The 26,244-nt window shown below is 48.1% G+C and overlaps 1 protein-coding gene across 3 annotated transcripts in view; it reads left to right on the top strand.

Annotated features, from left to right (window-relative positions):
* The first annotated feature begins 3,805 nt into the window (after positions 1-3,805).
* RAPH1 (Ras association (RalGDS/AF-6) and pleckstrin homology domains 1) overlaps positions 3,806-26,244 on the top strand; it is a 221,798-nt gene continuing 199,359 nt past the window's right edge. The window contains exon 1 of one of the 3 annotated variants that reach the window (XM_075317686.1): positions 3,806-4,205. The gene's annotated coding sequence lies outside the window, so the exon portion shown is untranslated. The remainder of the gene's footprint in view (positions 4,206-26,244) is intronic. The other 2 variants (XM_075317684.1, XM_075317685.1) reach the window with 2 other exon arrangements.

Genomic DNA, 26,244 nt, shown 5'->3' with positions numbered 1-26,244 from the left:
GGGCAGAGAAGCAATATGGAGACGGGCAGTGAGGCAGTATGGAGATGGGCAGTGAGGCAGTATGGAGACGGGCACTGAGGCAGTATGGAGACGGGCAGTGAGGCAGTATGGAGACGGGCAGTGAGGCAGTATGGATACAGGCAGTGAGGCAATATAGAGACGGGCAGTGAGGCAATATGGAGACGGGCAGTGAGGCAATATGGAAACGGGCAGTGAGGCAATATGGAGATGGGCAGAGAAGCAATATGGAGACGGGCAGTGAGGCAGTATGGAGATGGGCAGTGAGGCAGTATGGAGACGGGCACTGAGGCAGTATGGAGACGGGCAGTGAGGCAGTATGGATACAGGCAGTGAGGCAGTATGGATACAGGCAGTGAGGCAATATGGAGACGGGCAGTGAGGCAGTATGGAGATGGGCAGTGAGGCAATATGGAGACGGGCAGTGAGGCAATATGGAGACGGGCAGTGAGGCAATATGAAGACGGGCAGTGAGGCAGTATGGATATGGGCAGTGAGGCAGTACAGATATGGGCAGTGAGGCAGTATGGAGATGGGCAGTGAGGCAGTATGGATACGGGCAGTGAGGCAGTATGGATACGGGCAGTAAGGCAGTATGGAGATGGGCAGTGAGGCAGTATGGAGATGGGCAGTGAGGCAGTATGGAGATGGGCAGTGAGGCAGTATGGATACGGGCAGTGAGGGAGTATGGAGATGGGCAGTGAGGCAGTATGGAGATGGGCAGTGAGGCAGTATGGATACGGGCAATGACGCAGTATGGAGACGGGCAGTGATGCAGTATGGAGAAAGGCAGGGACGCAGTATGGCGATGGGCAGTGACGCGGTATGGAGACGCAGTATGGAAATGCACAGTGACGCAGTATGGAGAGAGGCAGTGATGCAGCATGGAAACGTGCAGTGAGGCATTATGGAGATGCACAGTGAGGCAGTATGGAGATGCGCAGTGATGCACTATGGAAACAGGAAGTGACGTAGTATGAAGACGGACAAGGATGCAGTATGGAGATGGGCAGGGATGCAGTTTGGAGACAGGCAGTTGCACAGTATGGTGGCGTGCAGTGACTCAGTATGGAGACACACACACACAATATGGCGACAGTCAGTAACGCAGTATGGAGACGGGCAGTAATGTAGTAAGGAGGCTGGCAGTGACGCAGTATGGCGACGGCAGTGGCGCAGTATGGAGATGGGCAATGACGCAGTATGGTGATGGGCAGTGACGCAGTATGGCGATGAACATTGACGCAGTATGGAGACGGGCAGTAATGCAGTAAGCAGGCTGGCAGTGACGCAGTATGGCGACGGCAGTGGCGCAGTATGGAGATGGGCAATGATGCAGTATGGTGATGGGCAGTGACGCAGTATGGCGATGAACAGTGACGCAGTATGGAGACGGGCAGTAATGCAGTAAGCAGGCTGGCAGTGACGCAGTATGGCGACGGCAGTGGCGCAGTATGGAGATGGGCAATGACGCAGTATGGTGATGGGCAGTGACGCAGTATGGCGACGAACAGTGACGCAGTATGGAGACGGGCAGGGAGGCAATATGAAGACGGGCAGTGAGGCAGTATGGATATGGGCAGTGAGGCAGTACAGATATGGGCAGTGAGGCAGTATGGAGATGGGCAGTGAGGCAGTATGGAAACGGGCAGTGAGGCAGTATGGATACGGGCAGTAAGGCAGTATGGAGATGGGCAGTGAGGCAGTATGGAGATGGGCAGTGAGGCAGTATGGAGATGGGCAGTGAGGCAGTATGGATACGGGCAGTGAGGGAGTATGGAGATGGGCAGTGAGGCAGTATGGAGATGGGCAGTGAGGCAATATGGAGACGGGCAGTGAGGCAATATGAAGACGGGCAGTGAGGCAGTATGGATATGGGCAGTGAGGCAGTACAGATATGGGCAGTGAGGCAGTATGGAGATGGGCAGTGAGGCAGTATGGATACGGGCAGTGAGGCAGTATGGATACGGGCAGTAAGGCAGTATGGAGATGGGCAGTGAGGCAGTATGGAGATGGGCAGTGAGGCAGTATGGAGATGGGCAGTGAGGCAGTATGGATACGGGCAGTGAGGGAGTATGGAGATGGGCAGTGAGGCAGTATGGAGATGGGCAGTGAGGCAGTATGGATACGGGCAATGACGCAGTATGGAGACGGGCAGTGATGCAGTATGGAGAAAGGCAGGGACGCAGTATGGCGATGGGCAGTGACGCGGTATGGAGACGCAGTATGGAAATGCACAGTGACGCAGTATGGAGAGAGGCAGTGATGCAGCATGGAAACGTGCAGTGAGGCATTATGGAGATGCACAGTGAGGCAGTATGGAGATGCGCAGTGATGCACTATGGAAACAGGAAGTGACGTAGTATGAAGACGGACAAGGATGCAGTATGGAGATGGGCAGGGATGCAGTTTGGAGACAGGCAGTTGCACAGTATGGTGGCGTGCAGTGACTCAGTATGGAGACACACGCACACAATATGGCGACAGTCAGTAACGCAGTATGGAGACGGGCAGTAATGTAGTAAGGAGGCTGGCAGTGACGCAGTATGGCGACGGCAGTGGCGCAGTATGGAGATGGGCAATGACGCAGTATGGTGATGGGCAGTGACGCAGTATGGCGATGAACATTGACGCAGTATGGAGACGGGCAGTAATGCAGTAAGCAGGCTGGCAGTGACGCAGTATGGCGATGGCAGTGGCGCAGTATGGAGATGGGCAATGATGCAGTATGGTGATGGGCAGTGACGCAGTATGGCGATGAACAGTGACGCAGTATGGAGACGGGCAGTAATGCAGTAAGCAGGCTGGCAGTGACGCAGTATGGCGACGGCAGTGGCGCAGTATGGAGATGGGCAATGACGCAGTATGGTGATGGGCAGTGACGCAGTATGGCGACGAACAGTGACGCAGTATGGAGACGGGCAGGGATGCAATATAGAGACAGGCAGTGACGCAGTATGGCGACTCGCAATGATGAAGTATGGAAACGCACAGTGACGAGGTATGGAGATGAGCAGGGACACACTATGGAGACAGGAAGTGAAGCAGAATGGAGATGGGCAGGGACACAGTATTGAGACGGCAGGGACAGTATGGTGATGTGCAGTGACTTAGTATGGAGACAGGCAGTGACGCAGTATGGAGACTCGCAGTGATGCAGTATATTGCCTGCAGATACGCAATATGCAGACGGGCAGGGACTCAGTATAGAGATGGGCAGGTTAACAGTATGGAGACGAGCAGGGACGCAATATGGAGACGAGCAGGGACGCAATATGGAGACAAGCAGGGATGCAGTATGGAGACGGGCAGGGACGCAGTATGGTGACGGGCAGGGACGCAGTATGGCGATGAGCAGTGACGCAGCATGGACACGGGCATGGACACAGTATGGACACGGGCATGGACACAGTATGGAGACGGGCAGGGACACAGTATGGAGACGGGCAGGGACACAGTATGGCAAACAGCAGTGACGCGGTATGGCGACATGCAGTGACACTGTATGGTGACGTTACACTGCAGCACAATCGGAATTATTGGGACCCCCAAACTGTAATATGTCTTTAGCTTTGGATTTAATACGTTTTTTGTTTTAGGCGCAGTTATGGCAATTTACCAGTCAGAATGTGACCATATTCCCTTCTGTGACACCGCGGTGCAGCATTATACATCTATCATTTTAGAATTTGGGCTTATTCATAATTCAGAATTTTTAGTAAAAATTGTTCTGCCAATGACCAAGAGGAAAGCGGCAGAGAGTGAGGGAAAGTGAGGAGATAATGGTGAGGAGGATGAGCAGAGGAATGGGAGGAGATGACAGAGGAGGGAATGACTGGGAAAGCTGAGGCAGGAGAGGAATAATGGAGCCGGTCACACCCAGGCAGGGAGGTTCCCGGCAGGAAGGCAGGCACACGCCGGGAGCACAGCTCGCCATACACTGAGCGGAGCACACGGCGAGCAACGGAGGGCACCGGGGCACACGGACCATTCCCGGCAGACAAATCCTGGCTAGCGCCGGGAGGGAGGACGGAAGGAAGGGCCTGCCATCTCCTCCCTCACCCCCTCCTCCCGGGGCCGCCGTCACTGAGGGACGCTACAGGCCGCCGGGTGTCCGCGCTGCGCCCGGGAGCCGCACCGGGAGATCGTCAGGAGGATTCCGGGGCTGTGACTACTTCGCTGCCGAGGTGAGAGCGGGCTGTGGGCCGGGGCCTGGAAGGAAGGAGTGCGGAGGGATGTGCAGGGTGTGGGCACATGGAGGTGTATGTACGGGACCGGCCGTATTGTACGGGCACCATGATGTCATCCATGTACGATCGGTGGATCACACATGGGGCCATCACCTGCTGCGGGAAGGATCAGCATGGGGGAGCCGGGCGGGATGAGGCCAACAGGGCGACCAAGTTCTGTAACCCCGGCTCCACTGCACACCGGTCACACACACGGGGCTAATCGGCGGTGCCGGTCCATGTGAGCGGTGCTGAGCTCACAGCAATGGCTGCCATCCTCCTTGTGTGGATACATGTGTGCACTGAGGTGACCGGGGGTCTGTGTCTACGGTGACCGGGGGTCTGTGTCTACGGTGACCGGGGGTCCGTGTCTACGGTGACCGGGGGGTCCGTGTCTACGGTGACCGGGGGGTCCGTGTCTACGGTGACCGGGGGGTCCGTGTCTACGGTGACCGGGGGGTCCGTGTCTACGGTGACCGGGGGGTCCGTGTCTACGGTGACCGGGGGGCCCGTGTCTACGGTGACCGGGGGGCCCGTGTCTACGGTGACCGGGGGGCCCGTGTCTACGGTGACCGGGGGGCCCGTGTCTACGGTGACCGGGGGGCCCGTGTCTACGGTGACCGGGGGGCCCGTGTCTACGGTGACCGGGGGGCCCGTGTCTACGGTGACCGGGGGGCCCGTGTCTACGGTGACCGGGGGGCCGTGAATTCATGTACAGTGCTGTGCACCAGTTTTAGACGGGTGTGGAAAAAATGCTGTCAGGTAAGAATGGTTCCAAAAATGTTTTAATAGTTAATTTTTATCAATTAACAAAATGCAAAGTGAATGAACAAAAGAGAATCAATGTCTGGTGGAGTCATGTTCCAAACATTTTAGAGAACTAACCACAGATCTGGGGTTACAGACTTGTGCAACTCCTTCTCTGTTCAGGTAATCCCAGACAGGCTCCGTGATACCGAGATCAGGGCCGGATCATCACTTCCAGGACTCCTTGTTCTTCTACACTGGCTGTATATTTGGGGTCGTTGTTCTACAGAATAAATTTGAAGCCAATGGGACACTTTCCTGATGATACTGCCTTATGAACAAGTATCTGCCTGTATATAAAGCATTGAGGACACCATTAATTCGGACTAAATCACCAACTCCATCCAAGTAGCACGAAGGCTCGCAAGGAGCCTCCACCATGCTTTACTGTTCCTGCAGATGCTTATTGTACTACTCTAGTCCTCTTGCAAACAAGCTGCTTTCTGTCCCAGACAAATATTTCACATTTTGACTCATCAGTCCATCATTTTCCTGCACCTCAGTCTCTATGATTTTGTGCAATGTTTAGTTGCCTGGCCTTGTTTTCATGTTGAAGGTACAGCTCTTTGGCGGAAATCCTTCCATGGAGATCACTTGTGGCAGTCTTGTCTGAACAGTAGATGGGTGTAGCTGGGTTCCTCTGGTTGCTGCTATTTTGGATTTGCTACCATTACTGGACATCATCTGATTTTGAAGGGAAGAAGGTTGTGTATTTCATCTGCTGCACTGTTTCCTTGTCAGATCAATGTGTCTACAGTCCTTAACATTGCCCATTTATTGGTGTCCTCAATGCTGAGAAATACCAGCAGATACTTCTCCATCATGCAGTACCATCGGGCAGGCATCCGATTGACACCAATGTGAAGAACTAACTTCAGTGCAAAGATCAAGGAGTCCTGGAGGTGGTGATATGGCCTCCACAGAGCGCTGGTCTCAGCTTCATTAGATCTGTTCAGAAATGCCTATAATCTACAATGACCTCACCGCCCCACCACCGTGCGGAGCTGCCGCCCCACCACCGTGCGGAGCTGCCGCCCCACCACCGTGCGGAGCTGCCGCCCCACCACCGTGCGGAGCTGCCGCCCCACCACCGTGCGGAGCTGCCGCCCCACCACCGTGCGGAGCTGCCGCCCCACCACCGTGCGGAGCTGCCGCCCCACCACCGTGCGGAGCTGCCGCCCCACCACCGTGCGGAGCTGCCGCCCCACCACCGTGCGGAGCTGCCGCCCCACCACCGTGCGGAGCTGCCGCCCCACCACCGTGCGGAGCTGCCGCCCCACCACCGTGCGGAGCTGCCGCCCCACCACCGTGCGGAGCTGCCGCCCCACCACCGTGCGGAGCTGCCGCCCCACCACCGTGCGGAGCTGCCGCCCCACCACCGTGCGGAGCTGCCGCCCCACCACCGTGCGGAGCTGCCGCCCCACCACCGTGCGGAGCTGCCGCCCCACCACCGTGCGGAGCTGCCGCCCCACCACCGTGCGGAGCTGCCGCCCCACCACCGTGCGGAGCTGCCGCCCCACCACCGTGCGGAGCTGCCGCCCCACCACCGTGCGGAGCTGCCGCCCCACCACCGTGCGGAGCTGCCGCCCAACCTACACCCCACCTACTGTCTCCTCCCCAAAATCCTTTAGGATGTAAGCCCGCAAGGGCAGGGCCCTCTTCCCTCTGTGCTAGTCTGTCTATTGTAACGTGTATATGTATTCTGTATGTAACCCCCTCATGTACAGCACCATGGAATCAATGGTGCTCTATAAATAAACAATAATAATAATAATAATAATAATCTGTCTAGAATTAGGCTATGTGCGCACTAGGCGTTTTGCCGCGTTTTTAGCGGCGTTTTTTACCGCGTTTTTGTGCTGAAAACGCAGTGACATTGCTTCCCCAGCAATGTCAATGGGTTTTCAGAAGTGCTGTCCTCACACAGCGTTTTTTTTTAGCTGCGTTTTTGTGGTGACCACAAAAACGCAGCATGTCAATTATTTCTGCGTTTTCCACTGCGTTTTTCACTCATTGAATTCAATGAGATGTTAAAAACGCAATGAATAACGCATATAGCCGCGTTTCTATGACTAAAAACGCAGCTATACACGCAAGGGGTGGGTACTACAGTGACGTGTACAGGAAGAGGATTCCTTCTGTTGGTAAACACAGAAGCATGAATCCTCCCGGTACCGTCACCGCTGCCTCCACCTCCCGTCCTGTGCATGTCAGCTCCGTGCGGCGCCATGTCTGGGCGGGAGGTGGAGGCAGCGGCGAAAACCAAAGTGAACAGTAGAAAAAAAAAAAAGTCATATACTCACCTGTCCGCAGGGTCCCGGTGCCATGCCCGCTCCCATCTCCTCCCGGTCCCGCCGCTCTGTGTGCAGTCTCCCCGGGGCAGGACCTTGCTTGCAGGACCTGGCGCTGATCACCTGATGCAGTCACCTGACGCATCAGCTGATCGTAGTCTCGCCGGCTTTTTCGGCCGGCTATCAGCTGATCCTGCCGTCAGGGGACTTCATCAGCTGATTACCGGCAGCTCCGGCAGCGATCGTATAGGATCAGACTCCTGTCCAATCGATCGCTCCAGGAGCTGCCGGTAATCACCACAGCACATAAGTGAGTATTATTATTTTTATTTTTCTACTGATGCATCAGCTGATTGTATAATCGGCTTTTATACAATCAGCTGATGTGTGATGGGATTCAGGCACTTGATCCTGACACATCATCTCATCGCTTTGCCTTCCAGCAAACCGATCAGATGATATTGGATCCTGATTGGACGGCGCGGGACCCTGACCCAGGATTACTGCGGAGGGGGGTTTATTTCAATAAAGATGGAGTCACTAATTGTGTTGTGTTTTATTTCTAATAAAAATATTTTTCTCTGTGTTGTGTTTTTTTTTTATCATTACTAGAAATTCATGGTGGCCATGTCTAATATTGGCGTGACACCATGAATTTCGGGCTTAGGGCTAGCTGATAATATACAGCTAGCCCTAACTCCATTATTACCTAGCTAGCCACCCGTCACCAGGGCAGCTAGAAGAGTTGGATACAGCGCCAGAAGATGGCGCTTCTATGAAAGCGCCATTTTCTGGGGTGGCTGCGGGACTGCAATTCACAGCGGGGGTGCCCAGAAAGCATGGGCACCCTGCACTGTGGATTCCAATCCCCAGCTGCCTAGTTGTACCCGGCTGGACTCAAAAATTGGGCGAAGCTGACGTCATTTTTTTTTAAAATTATTTCATGAAATTCATGAAATAATTTTAAAAAAAAGGGCTTCCCTATATTTTTGGTTCCCAGCCGGGTACAAATAGGCAGCTGGGGGTTGGGGGCAGCCCGTACCTGCCTGCTGTACCCGGCTAGCATACAACAATATGGCGAAGCCCATGTCATTTTTTTTTTCTTTTTGGGCAAAAAACTGCATACAGTCCTGGATGGAGGATGCTGAGCCTTGTAGTTCTGCAGCTGCTGTCTGCTCTCCTGCATACACTAGTGAATGGAGGATGCTGAGACTTGTAGTTCTGCAGCTGCTGTCTGCTCTCCTCCATACACTAGTGAATGGAGGATGCTGAGACTTGTAGTTCTGCAGCTGCTGTCTGCTCTCCTGCATACACTAGTGAATGGAGGATGCTGAGACTTGTAGTTCTGCAGCTGCTGTCTGCTCTCCTCCATACACTAGTGAATGGAGGATGCTGAGACTTGTAGTTCTGCAGCTGCTGTCTGCTCTCCTCCATACACTAGTGAATGGAGGATGCTGAGACTTGTAGTTCTGCAGCTGCTGTCTGCTCTCCTCCATACACTAGTGAATGGAGGATGCTGAGACTTGTAGTTCTGCAGCTGCTGTCTGCTCTCCTCCATACACTAGTGAATGGAGGATGCTGAGACTTGTAGTTCTGCAGCTGCTGTCTGCTCTCCTGCATACACTAGTGAATGGAGGATGCTGAGACTTGTAGTTCTGCAGCTGCTGTCTGCTCTCCTGCATACACTAGTTCTGCAGCTGTCTGCTCTCCTGCATACAATGAACATTTTGAAGAAGGAAATGACATCAGACCTTTTTTTTTTTTTTTTTTTTTCATCAACAATCTTTAATGGCATTGTGCACTGATTAAAAACGCAGTGAGCAAAAACGCAGCAAAAAACGCACCAAATCGCGGCAAAAACGCATGCGTTTTTGCCGCGTTTTTTTAGCCGCGGGTGCGTTTTTTAGACAAAAACGCACATAAAAACGCAGCGTGAAAAAAACGCCTAGTGCGCACATAGCCTTACATGAAAAGACAGATTTGCTCTGGCCTACACTACCGAAGATCTGTGGTCAGGTCTCCAAGATGTTTGGAACAACCTCCTTCAAAACCTGTGTGCAAGTGTATCTAGGGCGGTCACCTCAAATATTGATCTGGTTTAGAGTTCACTTTTGTTCATTCATTTTGAATTTTAATAATTGGTAAAAATGTACTATCAACACTATTTTAAGCCCTTACTTCCCGGCATTTTTTCCACACCTGCCTAAGAATTTTGCGCAGTCATGTACCATATATATTCCTGGCAGTAACCACAGCTGTGGATACCTGTAGCCTCATGACAATAACCAGGGCAGGACGCATCCACAAATCATCTACTTACCCAGAACATTTGGGCTTTTCAGTTGATGTCAGTGGCCACTAAGGTGTGCAGCGTTTTTGCCGTATTCCATGGCACTGAACATACTCAGGATATTTCTTTGTGAGAATCTATCCCGGTAATGATCTGCATTGCTTGTAATAACCGCTGTTATGACTGTAGCGATAAAGACCAGTAATCCCGGAAGATCTCCAGTCGATCTAATCCATTCTCCGATCAATAATCCTTTGATCTCCAGAATGGAAGTGCGCTAACGTGGTGTTGTCTTATTCTGTATTACTTTTATTTATTGGGCTATGTAAATGTTGGCTCTCCATGATGTCTTGCCCTGGGGATACGGACTTACAGACTGGACTGATTATACTAATGGCCATCGCCTACTCTCTTAGGGGAGTCTTCCAATTCAATTTGAGCATTACCACCGGCCCTCCAGGGCATGCATTGTAGAAGCGTTTGTGGGCCTATGTAAATTACGCTTCATACCCCCTAGGGAAACAAAGCAATTAAAAATACACGTAGACAGTACTTGTGTGATTCAGCACTTAGCATTTTATTGAAGCGCTCTACTTGTTGTAACGTGTAAGATCTGAGTAAACCTTTAGTCAAACTGGAAAGTATTGGTTTTACTTATAACCGCGGGTCATATATTATCACGTGATTAATGTTAAAGCTTGACGATCTCCCATCCTGCATTTTCCAGGAGAATCGGACATAACCGTGATAGAGGTGTTGCAATCTGCTGGGTTTCCAGACCGCTGGAGGTCGGTGATAGGATCCTGCACCGCTCTGACATAGATGAGAAGAAACCCAGCTTCTGGATTCAATCACTCTCCCAGGCCTCAATTATTAGTTCTCTAGTGCACTACTTTGCTCATGCCTGTGTAACATTGATATCAGACCGTAGTTCTAGTGTTAGCTTAAGGCCACGTCTCACTAAGCAATATCGCTAGCGACATCGCTGCTGAGGCACGACTTTTGTGACGTAACAGCGATGTTGCTAGCGATGTTGCTGTGTGTGACATCCAGCAACAACCTGGCCCCTGCTGTGAGGTCGTTGGTTGTTGCTGAATGTCCTGGGCCATTTTTTGGTTGTTGCTCTCCCGCTGTGAAGCACACATCGCTGTGTGTGACAGCGACAGAGCAACAACTGAATGTGCAGGCAGCAGGAGCCGGCTTCTGCGGACGCTGGTAACCAATGTAAATATCGGGTAACCAAGAAGCCCTGTCCTTGGTTACCCGATATTTACCTTCATTACCAGCGTCCTCCGCTCTCACGCTGTCAGTGCCGGCTCCCTGCTCTCTGCACACGTAGCTGGAGTACACATCGGGTAATTAACCCGATGTGTACTCTGGCTAGGAGTGCAGGGAGCCAGCGCTAAGCGGTGTGCGCTGGTAACCAAGGTAAATATCGGGTTGGTTACCCAATATTTACCTTAGTTACCAAGCGCAGCATCGCTTCCACACGTCGCTGCTGGCTGGGGGCTGGTCACTGGTTGCTGGTGAGATCTGCCTGTGTGACAGCTCACCAGCAACCCGTGTAGCGACGCTCCAGCGATCCCTGCCAGGTCAGGTTGCTGGTGGGATTGCTGGAGCGTCGCTTAGTGTGACGGTACCTTTAGATAACTTTCTGTTGATTTTTGGGTTTTATTATGATGGAGTACAGTGCCTGAAATATTTAAATTAGATTAACAGCTTATGGGACAACATGCGCACGTCTCCTAGCTGTGGGTATGGTTGCACTTAGTTTTTTCACATAAATTTCGGAGCTGGAAAACCCCTTGGACCGACTCAAAAATGTTTCCGCAACAGGTTTGAGAACAGCTTTAGCAATGTCGCATTCACAAAGCCGTGTGTCACAGCCTTCGTTTGGGCACTGATGTGCAATGGCCGAGGGACCCCGACACAAGCTTAACAGCCTCATAGGATCCTGGAATAGACAGTGATGGACGACTGTCCATGGGGCCCTGAAACAAGCTTGACAGCTTCATATTGTCCTGGAATAGACAGTGATGGACGACTGTCCGCAGGACTCTGACACAAGCTTAACAGCCTCATATGGTCCTGAAATGGACAGTGTGATGTATGGACTGTCCATGGGACCCCGACATAAGCGTGACTGCTTCATATTGTCCTCGAATGGACAGTGATGTAGGGACCGTCCATGGGATCCCGATACAAGCTTGACAGCTTCATATGGTCCTGGAATGGACAGTGATGTACGGACTGAATGCAGGACCCTGACACATACTTTCAAGCCTCGTATGATCCTGAAATGGACAGTGATGTACGGACTGCTCGTGGGATCACAACACAAACTTGACAGCTTCATGTAATCCTTGAATGGACAGTGACAAACACCTAACAGCCTCATATGATCCTCCAATGGACACACGGACTGTCCACAGGACCTCGACACAAGCTTAACAGCATCATATGGTCCTGGAATGAACAGTGATGTAGGGACCGTCCGTGGGTGGAACTTCTGACCAAAATATAACACCTAATAGGCATACGTGAGGTTCTCTAGTTTGGGTTGGGGTCCTGTAGATACTCCGTACGTCAGTGTTGGTACAAGGACTGTGATACGTGGATGTGTGAACGCAGCATTAGTGACATTTCCCTAAGTGAGTTCCATCCTGAAACTGTGGCAGATTTATAGCGTCACAAAATGCAGATCTGCCTACAGAAGAATGAGGCCCAGCCTCGGATTTCTGCCGAGTACCACAAGTACACAGTGGAATTTTCCACAGGAGAAAACATTTGTGACCATTCCCTGAAGAGTATTCTCCCCTAAACTCATAACGCGCCCTCCGTTGTGTCCTTGTGTCTGTGCTTCTTGAAGAGCTGATTGCCATTCTACACGGCTGCTGTCCTAACACGTACAAAGGTTTCCCAGACCCCTCATTGATGCTTGTGCATAGTTGTTGCAGTAATACACCCCCCACCTTCATTTCATTGCATAAATAGGGCTTTCAGGAGCCTGGGAAAACTGAGTCACTACTCCTGTGGAAGCTGAATTGGCAGCCATATTGGTTGTTTGCCAGGTTACCCAGAAACCAATATGAGAACAAAACCCCACTCATTTCTGAAGGCTTGAAGAAACACTCTGGGCAAAACGGTTACACCTTGTATTGCCAAGCGCAGGACCTGTGCACCATGACACATGGGCTGAACGAAAACCCGAGACTCCCAGCGTCACACTCCCCCTCCGGCCCCAGCACTCGCTATTACACCGGGCGGGTACCACACGTGCCCACACAGTGTCTGTAAAGGGAGGTAAGGGTTAAACAGATCAGCCCAGTAAAACATTTATGTAATTTCCATTTACGTTACTGGAAATTCATTGATTTTTCTTTTTCATTGCAACAAAGCCTCCTGTCTGTAAAGCTACATACACACTATATACATGTCGGCAATCTCCCATATATACAGGTGGACTGTACCCCTATGTCTGAGGTCAGGGAAGATTGCTGTACCCCCTAAGATGAGCCCTGGGGAGGCAGCACAGATTCGTGCTCCGCCGGCGCTTGTTTGTGTAAGCTTTATATAGCTGGTCATCAGTCTTATGTTAGAGACTGGTCCCAGTGAATGTCCCATCATCCAGCTGCCTTCATTAATGTCAGCGTATGTGTGATCTGACTCCAGACTCCCCTCCGACAGATGAGAAGTATTCTCCACGTTGATTTCTGACTACAGATCCTTTTTGTTTCTTGGGAGATAAGCTGCTACCAAAGGAGTGCCGCAAGAACTCCCTCATATCAGATACATGGGCGCTCCTCCGAGCCAAGTGTCTCTGTTTGGGGACTCCGGAGACATAGCTGTCAGTCACACGATTGTTTCAAGACCACATTCTCGTGTGTACGGGTGGGCTGTAGGGTCAATATCTCTCTGTGATGCTGGCATTTACAACTGATTTGCTATCGTTGGGCTAGGCCATCAATATTGGATCGGTGGGGGCATAGGCCAATGGACAACACTGCAATACCGCTGTTAAATGTACCGCTGGCAGCCTGATGTAATGTCACACAGCTGATCACCGGCGGTGCGGAGATTCTGCCAATCATTGAACTATTGATAGCCCATCCCCCGGACAGGCCGTCAATTTTAAGAGGTTTTTTCTCTACACATTAAACTGAAGTTGGCCGAGCCGTTTTCACCAGAACTTTCTGACCATCTAATGTGTATTAAACATCCCAACTCTGACAGATGATAGTGGGGGGTAAGGGCGGATCATTTGTGTTGGATTTCGGTAGCTGACCCTTCTGGAGTGTTTGGCAGTGACCCCCCCCCCCCAGTGATTTACCTGCTGCAGCTCTCTAGTCCTCTGACTGATGAGCTTTGTAGTCTTGGGCTTCATGTGCCCCCTCCATTATGACTGGCAGATTTCGGCTATGCCGTGCTGCATGTGGGATGAGAGTGAGCTGCAGTCATTTTTATCAAAAGTACCGCAAGAAGTTGGTCAGTGATACGAGACTGAAATTTAGGTATTTTTTTCAATGTTATGATATCCTCAAAATTCAAAGCAAAAACCCTTATTCCAGTTTCTCTTTAAAGGTAAATGGATGGTGTATTTCTAGCAGAGAAGCCATAATCTGCAAACATCCTCTGAAAACAGCCCCTTATAAATGAAGTCTGCTTCATGTCCGGTCTGATGACATGTTCAGGGTTTGTGCAATGGTCTCTGGACTCCATTGATGGACTCCAGGCTGCCACATACAGAAGCCATTAGTCTATAGTACTAGCCCTGAAGTGTGTGCAGGCGGCTAAGCGTACAGCACACGTTTCCGTGTTGTATACCGCGCTATTCTAGTAGGTGCATTCTGTGAGCGGTGGACGTCTTCACATGGCTGTCGCCCTATTCCAGTGTCATAAATGTGTATTACGCCCTGCCGATCTGCAGACACAATAGAGGAGGCTGTCAATGGATGGGGCTTCTTGCTATGAATGGGTGAGCCCGTAATGCGGTGTGCAGAATTAGATTATGTCTCTATGAAAGCTTCCTATTGTAGTGTTTTTTTATGACTTTGACTTAACATGATTATAGTATTTTCGGCTTATCTCGGTGCGGAGGAGGGCGCCTCCTGAAGTAGTGATGGCCCTTGTTTGGGCCTCCAGTTTGTGCCTTCTGTCTTCTGCAGAGAATGCTAATAAGTCCATCTTTTGTATGGCCACTTTCTAGCACTTCCTGGCTGCCCGGCCTTTGATGTGTCTGTAAGGGCTTTGTTCTCTACATAGCATCTGAGTTTCACGACTAATATAAGTGGCATCACCATCCGTTATCCTCACAGATTCACTACAATGGTGGGTCAGCGGACTGCCGGAACAAGACCTTTGTGTCAACTTGAAACACATCCCCCATCAAAATGCATCGCAATGTGGATCTATTTGGCCCTGACATGATCGGTTCTGTTCGGTACTTACATGGGATGTTTCAGCTTTTCATCTGATTTTCTTCATAAAATTAACTAATAAATATTCATGACTTTATACAAAGCAGCTGAAGCTGTGACGTCATCTGGCCCGGTTGTCAAACAGAACCATTTAATCTTCCAAACCGCACTCTTATTGGGTTGCGTTCACACTCGGAGGTCACGCTGCACTCAGTCTACTGCAGTCTTTTCACCATCAGTTATGGAGGGAAACGGCTTCTTTTTGTGCTAACACCCTCAACACCATGCGCCCGTTACAATTGGCTACACTATAGGTGAACAGGTGTACCCTGCATGATTGAGCGGTTGTGCCGGAAAGTAGTGACAAGACAGCAGGTGGCACAGGGCCGTGGCGGATTTTGGCCGTAGAGCAGCAGCTTTATGTTCTTGTATTCCTGCCTCTCGATGTTGAGCAGGACCTAGATGCAGAAATTCACCCATCACAGAGGTGGGAATAATGAAGGCCAACTGTTGTCTTCCTGTATCCACGTCTGCATACAGACGGCGATGCCAGACCGGCCATTGGTCTCCCGAACCAAACTCAACAGTCTCATAGGAGTCAGAAGAATTCCTTCCGCAAAACGCTGAAATGTAAATCCGAATAGTTAAATATTTATCTGGCAATTTCCAGCCATCACTTGATTGTCTTTATCAATGTGTATGGTCCAAATCATCTGTTGTGAGTGACTGCAGTAATTGTCATGAAATTCATCATTGGGCTCCGGTGTCCAGCCTGGTCCTTCTCTGCTCAGACACCAGATGTACAATGAATCCTACTGTTACTCTGGGATCTGCCAAAAGAAGAGTAAATGTCTATAGGCCCCGTCAAAAATCATATTAATATGTCAGAAAAGTGATGTTCCTCTTGGTGTTTTGACCTGACCTGCTCTTTTTAGAAGATGGAGCCTCAGCCATCCCCCCCCCCCCCCATCTGGGACCCTCGGCAGCACTCAGTCCAAATCAATATCATAGCCATTGATTTTTAAGTGATGTGAATCACTAACCAAAGCAACATGTTGGGGGTTTGGGCACATGATTTTCCACTGGTGTAAACGCTTTGTTCTGCAATGTCACCATTGTATCATATTAAAGAATGGTGTAATGCAGGTATTGTAAATATAAAAAAGGTGATAAAATGTAAACCTGTGTGTATTGGGGTTGGTACATTCAAGAAGGAATTGAACTAACTCCGAAACGAGTTGTTTTAAAATTTGCCATAAAATCCATCTTCATCACGGCTCATTGATCCTTACTGTCAGCGCCCGGACAGCAGAGCTTACACAGCCTCCTCTTCTGGATCCAATATCTTCTCTCCTCCCATGGATGTGAGTGTAGCGGCCGGACAGCAGCCATTTAATATTTTTCATTTAACTTGCATTGGAGTTGTGCCGCACACAACTCGCCCAGGTGAGGAGCGACCCACATTCAGCCTTCTTGTTGATCGCTCTGCGGTATCACACAGTGAGCACTCCCTCTTTTCGGCTTTTACTGTTAGGATGGTACAATGGATTTAAAGGGAATCTGTTACCAGGTTTATGTTATGTAATCTGTATGATGCAGGGACAGAGACCCCAATTCCAGCGAGGTATCACTTAGTTTACTGAGAGCAGCAGTTGTGGTAGAATCACGGTTTTCTCTGCTGCAGATTTGGCTGAGCTCTGAATGCTAAGCCCTCTATAATGCCATCCACACCACTGGTTGGCAGCTTTCTTTCTTTACAATGTGTAGTGACAAAAAGCTGCTAATTGGTGCTATGGGCGTGGTTGGACTAGGAGGTACAAGACACCTAGTTCTCTAGTGATAATCTCCTGCTGATAAAACACTGTTTTTCCTTTCCCCCCCCCCCCAAAAAAAAACACAGCCCAGTAAGTGACACATCGCTGGAATGAGAATCTCAGCCCTTACATACTCTCAAATTACATAGCAAAAACCTGCTGACAGATTCGCTATGTAGTACTACTCCAGTGTTTTTTGTTCGTTTTTGTTTTTTTTATAAATAATTTCAGCGCTGGAGGAGTGCCTTAAATGTAGTCCCCTGCCCCTTGTCTTATACTCACCTGCTACCTCTTTCATCTATTTCCAGCACCGCTCCTGTCGGTCTCCTGTGATTTGTGACCTGCCGGCAGCTCGAGTGTTTCATGGAGCACACTGGAGGTCACAAATCAATACAACTCTGTGAGAGCCTTGTTCTTGCTTTTGTAGACTTGTATGACCTGTGACATAATTTCTGACAGAAGTTACAGGCACAAAATGGCGTTGTAGGACTGGAGTCATGAAAACCCCGAAGGGGTAAGTATAATACCAGGGGCAGGGAACGTAGATTTAAAACACTCTAGGGATGGGGGGAAAAAAAATGCTGGAGTGGTGTTTTTAATATTTTTTATTTATATAGCACCAGCTTCTAAAATAGTAAAGGGTTCTTTCCAGTTAGAGCAGTCACTGTGGAATAATGTCCAACCCTGAGAGGTAGTAATGGCAGACACTATATCAATATTTATAAATGCACTAGCTGCTTTTCTCACTGCCCGGCATTGAGTTGGGGTTTCATTCTATCTAGCTGTAACATACTTTATAGTGTTTTCTAATTGGACACACAACAAATCGGGAAAATGTAAACTTGTATTAGGAGAAACGGTTTCTTATTTTGTGTATTTGCGGAGTTTCTCAGTGGTAATTGGCAGCTCACGTTTGGCTCCGATGCTGTGAGGCATTTATATGATGGACACTAATTTGCACTTATTTCCAGATGAACACATTTGAGCGAGGATTTCTTGAGTGCGGCCAGAGAGGTGGTGCCGACAGTAGGGGGGACGTAGGGAAATGATATGTTTATTGAAAATTAACAAGTCATTATATTACCTATTGGCCAGGAAGCAATGGTGGAATGAGATCCTCAGCGGGAGAGTCAGCGGGGTGATCTGTGACCAGTTGCATGGCAGCCAAATTGTGAAATCATCCTCTCCTGGATGAGTCTGTTCATTTTATTCTCTGGATGAGTAGATTTTGGAATTTCTCTGAATTTATGCGTCTCACACATCTGATTTTTGTGCACGCTGAAGGATAATTATACCTAACAGTAAACGTAGTGAAATCCGTTCTGCAAACATTGGGTCAGAGCTTGGACTCCTTTTAGGCTGGCCACACGTCAGTGATTGCAGGTCATCATTTTCTGCACAACTGGGCTTTTATGGTTGGATTGTGAAGGCTTTTATTGAAGGGATGTTGATCTCTTGGTCGGCATAAACTACTTATCAATAACTGAATGAATGAAGTCCTCTATAATTGCCACCAGATCACCTCTTCAACAGATGTTGCCTTATGTCGTCACATGTTCTGCTTCTTCATTCCAAGAAAGTACTTTTGTTCTACAGAAAATGATCTGAGATGATCGTCTTGGCTGTGCTCTTTAATATCAGTAGGATGAGGTTCACACTTGAGTACAGAGTTCTATCTGTTGCAGTAGATTTCTTCCAATAGTGGTCCGGTTTCCATTAGGATGAAAACTATGGGAATGTTCAACAGTGGCTGAAACCAAGTATGAACCCATCCGAGTCACGAATGTATTTTAAGAATCTTTTTATTAAAGGGAAGTGTCACTGTAACTGATTTAAGCATTAGTTTGTTTTCTAACGAGGGTGTTCTATTTTTTTGTTGTTGCTCCTATCACTCTGTATTAAAAATAATAGCAATATTGCAGTGTTCACACCCGGTACTAGGGCGGTTCTGGACTCATACGTCATGTTCTTTCAGGAAATCCACATTAGTAGTAACTGACTCACACCGGATCTTTTATATGGAAGTATTTACGGAGTGTGAGCAAAGGTCATTGTGAAGGGAAGGGTAGCAGCTGTGACATCGCATATTGCAAATTGTGCATTTTCTGTTATCAGCTGTTGCATGTCCATTTGTAATCCTGCCTCTGATGATAATGAGACTTCTGAAAACTTCCTGAAAGGACAGAAAATAGAAGTCTAAAGAAAGCCTCAGTTGCCAGTGTAGAAACAATGGATGTTAAATGTGTGAATGCAGTACTTGGACAACCCCTATTCATTCCACTTGTTTGCCCCATAAAACGAAATAAGTCTATGCTCTCCTCCGTTGCAGCTGCGGTTCCAGTGATGTCTGAAGTAGTTTTCCTGGGGCCCATGTGACATTATGACATGCGGTCCTCGCGACCAATCTGTGCTCGGCATCAGTCCTCCCGCCGTTGGACAGTTGAGCAGGAAGTCAACGCAGCGCTCACATCCTACTAAAATGTCGTAAGGTGGGGAGACAGACTCTGGGCGCTGATTGGTCGTAGGGTTCACGTGTCCTTTAACAATCAATGCCAGCTTCCTTCACTCCACCCTAGGACTTTCGAGCAGGATGTGAGCACTGTGCTGACTTCCTGCTCAAATGTCTGAAGACGGGATGAAGGAAACCGGCGCTAATTAGTTGCGAGGTTCGCGTATCATAACAATGTCACATGGGCGCGGGAACGTGACTTCAGACATCGGAGGAATCACGGCCGCATCGGATAGGAGTATAGACTTATTTATTATTACAGGGGCGAACAAGGGGAATGAGCAGGGATTATCCCGTGGACCACCCCTTTAAGGTGCATTCAGAAGGATTGGTTCATCATTTCAGCTGTGGTACATTTTACGTATTGTGTATGGCTGTATAATTGGGCGCTTGCTTTGTTCGCTTTTCTGGCATACCATAGTTCTTGTGGATATAATCACATAATGTATCTCATGCTGAATTTTGATCACTGCTGGTTATGCAGCAAGAAATGTGCTGCACCATGAAACAAGTGACCAGACCTTCTTAAGATAAACCTTGCCAAAGTGTCTGTGAAGTCACAAGCCCCCGGTCACCTGCGGGCGTCCGGGGAATCAGGAGCCGGTAATGTGCGGTGCCCTTCACCCAGTCTCGCAGCTGCTGGTCCCTGTGATCTGACTTCCAGGGCATAGTGCACCATTGTTATTCCACTGCAGCTGAATGAGATAAGGTGTGGTAAGAATGCCGATAATTTCCCTTGTCTTTGCTCTGCAAGATTTCCATGCTTTTCATAGAAATATGGAAGATCGATGGCAAAAGAATTACTGTGGTCCATCTCCAATACTTAAATGTCACTGCATTGGGGGTTAGATACTCAATGTGCAATGAATTTTTTTTTTTTTTTGTGACTAGATGCAAAAAAAAAAATGTAACAACAGTAAGGCTGCGGAAAATGCGCGGATTTTGCCGTGGATTTCTCGCGGAAAAGCTGCGGATTTCCCGAAAATCTGCAGGAGCGGCACTTCCCAGCCATTTCTATGGCTTTTTGGAAATGCTGCGCCCATGCTGCGGATGTTTCCGCGGCGGATTTACCGCAGATTTTGATCCGGAAAAATCTGCAACATGTCAATTATTGTTGCGGATTTTGATCCGGATTTTGGCTTCAGAATTAGGGAAAAAAAAAATCCGCGGTAAATCCGCACCTTTGAAAAGGTTCGGATTTTGCGGGAAAGCCGCGGATTTTCATGCAGAAAAATCCGCAGCAACATTCTACCATGGACACATAGCCTTAGGCTGTGTTCACACACTGCGTTTTTGGTGCGTTTTTGGTGCGTTTTTGGTGCGTTTTTGCTGCAGAAATTTCTTGAGAAATTCTTGTAACCTTTCTGCAGACATTCCACAGCCAAACCTATGGCAAAAAAAAATTAGCTGTGCGCACACTGCGTTTTTTTCTTAAGAAAATTCTTTCAGTAGATTTTCTTAAGAAAAAGAATGAGCATGTCACTTCTTTTCTGCAGCTAACTGCGTTAGTTACCATAGATAATGGCACAATAACGCAGGGAGCAACCAGCGGTAAAAACGCACCAAATCGCGGTAAAAATGCAGGTGCGCTAATCCTTCACTCAAGAAATTTTCTTAAGAAAAATCCTTTTACTAGTGTGCACATAGCCTAATACTGCAAACTATTGTGCTAAAGCTATTTTAATAAGCCGCACTGCTCACTTGCTGTTAATTACTTAACCGTACGAAGGCGGAAAGAAGGAAGTCTGCACTGATTGGTCTTGGGGCTCACATGTCCTACTTTAACATGGGCCCCAGGAACGCAAGCTCTGACATCACTGGAACCGTGCTGCCACTGGAGGGGAGTATATGGGGGCACACATAGGGAATGAGATGGATGGACAACCCCTTTAAATTAGACTTCAAAAAGGCACAAATGGAAAAATAAATTTGGTGCAAAAGAAAAACCCAACACAAATGCAATAATGAATCAGGCCCTTAGGGCTCTATCATGCCCCTGTTTTGTGTGCAGCCTTTATAGGGCTGCTATAGAAGTATTTGAGCCCTCCCCGACCTCACTTAATGCTCTGATTTCCATGGAGGCATATGTAATAGAGGTTTTCTTTTTGATTCTGAGGGGAAAAAAATGCTGCGATCTGCTGGATGTATTCCTTAGGGTTTTCTCACATCTGCGTATAAATACGCTGAGTGCAATGTGATAAAATCGCATTGCACCCTGACAAGTCAATGAGGCAGTGCTGATCTGTGATTTTTCGTAGCATGCTGCGTATGGCTGGGTTAAAGGGCTGAGACTCGCTAATGCAAGTCAATGGGTGCAAGAAAAAAACCCGACATTACGTGGACCATCCGTATGGTATACTATACCAGCGTGCATGGCCCTGAATAAGCACCTGAAATGACCTTTTCCTAGGCCTCGGCAGCAGGGATTGCTATACTCCATGTATATAAATGGCTGGCTGTGGCCCTTTTCTGGACGGTCTGGTCTGTGCATCCTCTGCTCCGTGCTGTGATGTCGCTCATCAGGATGCATTGCTGCACCTACCGCTTGTCTTTGCCCTTTTCCGTGTCACTGCTATTTTTTTCCCAACATGCCGTCTTGATGAAAGAAGACTTTTAGTGCGTGATGCTTTTACAAGTAGACGGTTGCTGGCAGGAGTGTCAAACCTCACAGATCTGCCGGAGTGTCGAGAATCTCATGTCATGTTTTATTTAGCTAAAACATTCCTTCTCCCAAACAATTCCTTGTCCTCCTGCCTCATCGGAAACTCTGGATTGGAGGGGCATTCAATTTGGGGGGGAGGGGTTAATATAAGAAATAATTCCCCCTCCCCAAAAAAAAGATCCTAATAACCAGTTAACAGCACTGTAGAGAAAATACAAGGGGGTTTATATAAAGCCTTTAATACATTCTTCAACTTTCTGATACACTTTGTGCATGAATTCTTCACTATTTTCAAGATCTCTGCTTGGCGAGTGAATAGAAGTATTTAAATCCCCCCCCCCAAAGAAAATGTGAAAATTGATACAGACCTAATACCAAGAGTTTTCTGCCGTTTTATCCAGAGTACATTGTGTGCAGAATTATTAGGCAAATGAGTATTTTTATCACATGATGATTTTTATACATGTTGTCCTACTCCAAGCTGTATAGGCTTGAGAGCCAACTACCAATTTAGGCTAAGTTCACACATCCTGTGTTTTGCATCAGTCACAATCCGTCGCCTTGGGGAATTACGGTACCCTGCAAAATTTTTTGCAGGAATCCTGTATTTCCCCATAGACTTATATTAGCGACGGATTGCGACTGATGACCCTGCGTTGCATCCGCTGCGTCGCGGTCCGTCGTTTTTGACTGACCGCTGAACGGGGAGCAACGCAGAATGTAACGTTTTTCGGGCCGTCAAAATTAACGCGCCGCGCAGGAATCCGTCGCCATCCGCCACACTTGCAATGTATGTCTATGGTGCAGGATTCCGTTGTAATCCGTCTTACAACGGAATCCTGCGCAGGATTCCGTCATGCTCTACTGAGCATGCCCAGCATGCTTGGCACGCCCACTGGGCTGTCCCAAACACAGACGGATCATGACTGATCCGTCAAAAAACGGACGCACAGCGGATGTAACGGACGCAACTGATCGGTTTTTTCACAGGATTCCTGTGAAAGGAATCCTGTGAAAAACACATCAGTTGCATCAGTTGACATCTTGAAAATGACTGATCCGTTGCTGACGGACCTGACGGATTGAAAACACAGGATGTGTGAACTTAGCCTAAGTAAATCAGGTGATGTGCATCTCTGTAATGAGGAGGGGTGTGGTGTAATAGCATCAACACCCTATATAAGGTGTGCTTAATTATTAGGCAACTTCCTTTCCTTTGGCAAAATGGGTCAGAAGAGAGATTTGACGGGCTCTGAAAAGTCCAAAATTGTGAGATGTCTTGTAGAGGGATGCAGGAGTCTTGAAATTACCAAACTTTTGAAGCGTGATCACCGAACAATCAAGCGTTTCATGGCAAATAGCCAACAGGGTCGCAAGAAGCGTGTTGGACAAAAAAGGCGCAAAATAACTGCCCATGAATTGAGGAAAAACAAGCGTGAAGCTGCCAAGATGCCATTTGCCACCAGTTTGGCCATATTTCAGAGCTGCAATGTTACTGGAGTATCAAAAAGCACAAGGTGTGCCGTACTCAGGGACATGGCCAAGGTAAGGAAGGCTGAAAAATGACCACCTTTGAACAAGAAACGTAAGGTAAAACGTCACGACTGGGCCAAGAAATATCTTAAGACTGATTTTTCAAAGGTTTTATGGACTGATGAAATGAGAGTGACTCTTGATGGGCCAGATGGATGGGCCAGAGGCTGGATCAGTAAAGGGCGGAGAGCTCCACTCCGACTCAGACTCCAGCAAGGTGGAGGTGGGGTACTGGTATGGGCTGGTATCATCAAAGATGAACTTGTGGGACATTTTTGGGTTGAGGATGGAGTGAAGCTCAACTCCCAGCCCTACTGCCAGTTTCTGGAAGACAACGTCTTCAAGCAGTGGTACAGGAAGAAGTCGGTATCGTTCAAGAAAAACATGATTTTCATGCAGGACAATGCTCCATCACATGCGTCCAACTACTCCACATCGTGGCTGGCCAGTAAAGGTCTAAAAGATGAAAAATAATGACATGGCCCCCTTGTTCACCTGATCTGAACCCCATAGAGAACCTGCCGTCCCTCATTAAAATGTGAGATCTACAGGGAGGGAAAATAGTGAAAACCCTTTAAATTAAATTTGTATTGTGTACTCATACACTAGAAATGAATTGTATCTAATATACACAAACTAAACCATCGCCCTTGAAATCAAACAGGAAGACTGCGGACGATTTGCTGCCCTGTTACTGTTGATAATGAGAAGTGGACGCCCAGATAAAATCACATCATTAATATAGACTTTCATATTGAACTTTATACTATTATTTCTGTCATTTATCAAATATACGTCACACGCAAAATTTCAATTTTTAAGTTTTTTAGAATTTGCGGCTAATTAATATTTTGGATCGAGATGCACAGCAAGAACGTGTCCAACAATAAATAAGTAAATAAAATTTAAATTTTGAAGCATTTTGTGATGATTAAGTTATTTTTGTTATGTTTGTTATTAATTGTTACAATTTCCCACTGTCTGTGTTGGATATCGGATTTATTTATCCTACAGTTCTATAAGGGTTTTCAGTGTAATAAGTGTAGATATCCCATAATACTTTCAGTGGAAATTCTTTCAATTCAAGGCAGAAAACACTATAGACTGGGGCACTAATTATTTGATAGCACATAAGTAGTCTTTGGTAAATTTTGTGCTTGTGTTTACAGGGATTATCGGTAATTTTTGGACTAGTAACCGTGATTATCGATAATTTTTTGACCAGTAATAATGATTTTTGGTAATTTTTGGGCAAGTGATAACAGTGATTATCACTCTACTCCGTTGGACACTATACAAATTATTAATTTGATAAGTCAGGCATTACTATTCTCCTTGTCATCATGGCAGTGTCTGCACTGATTGGATAGTAGGCACACACCTCCAAATGGTCACTCCCACTTGTCAGTTTGCGGATTTGTCAAATGTGTGAGTGTGGCACTGTGATTGGTAAAGATATACAAATACATGTGCGTTTTTCCCTCTTTTCTATACATTGCACGGTGTGGACTGATGGTGGTCCTGGTGCTGCGCCTTTTCTGTATGATTAGTGTTTACTTGCTGAATGAACGCTCCTCTAGACTCAGCCGGAGTTATGCCGGGTTTGTGGTAACATGTCAGGGATCGCCCTCTTCACATTTTTAGTGCTGTTGAGACCTGCATGGTACAGGTTGTCATTTCTTAGCTATGTGAGGAGCCAAGTCAGCAGCCTGGTTGTGCACGGCTCTCATGGATGCCGTCCTTCACATATTTCAGTTCTGTATTCTCTATAGCACTGTACATGCTTTTTCACTGACCCGTTGGCTTGTATTGGCCCTTGTTCTTGCTGCCGAGAAAAGAACGGACTTTTGGAAAAGTATATATATTTCAGACGCCTGTACAGGCGGCGTGGGCAAGGTTACGGTTATTATTCATTCTTATCACATTGTTCTCGTCTTCTCCTTCTGGAGAAATATTTCGGCACCATTTGTTTGATTAAGTTGCCGTTTTTTAATCCACTTCCTAGACTTGTTTTTTTTCCTAGGTGTAAAGGAGTGCAGGGATTTTTGGCAGGAGTCTGTTTGTTGCCACTAAGGTGTCTGATAAGTGAAGATTGCAATCTCCTCCTGTAACATATGCGCATATTTCCAGTAGCATATGTGGTGCTGAGTGCCAGGCTGCCCTCCGTGCCTCTGGCATGTGCTCAGTCTGGAGCGGAGAGCAGCCCCCGCTGACTGTGTGTATGGAAAGCTGAGACTATGAGCGCTGATACCGGGCAGCACTTCTAACAACATAAGCCCTGATTTACGTCAGTAACCACCGCACAGAGGTATATTCAGGGGACTCCAGCCATTTTACACAGCGCGCTCTAAAATATCAACACAAGTTATTTGCTTTATTTCTTTTTTCTCTCTTTAAAGTTGGGTAGCACCAGTACTATAGCTCCCATACCCATTAGCCTAATGTCGGCCAAACCCGTTAATACCTATAGTTCAGCCGACATAGTCTAGTGTGTATGGAGACACCGCCAACTGGTCATCGGGAAATATGTCGATGGGGCAACGCTGATCACATTGTTCTGTGAAGATAAGCTACTGCCAGACATGTTGGACTCCGGCTTTGTCAGAGCGCACAGAAGCGCTCCTGTGTTTGGGTAAAGCTTGCTGAAATGGCTGAGATTGCCGACAGTAATCTA

This window comes from Anomaloglossus baeobatrachus, chromosome 7 (genome assembly GCF_048569485.1).
Source record: "Anomaloglossus baeobatrachus isolate aAnoBae1 chromosome 7, aAnoBae1.hap1, whole genome shotgun sequence".
Taxonomy (NCBI): Eukaryota; Metazoa; Chordata; class Amphibia; order Anura; family Aromobatidae; genus Anomaloglossus; species Anomaloglossus baeobatrachus.
This window is presented reverse-complemented; position numbering and strand designations above follow the sequence as displayed.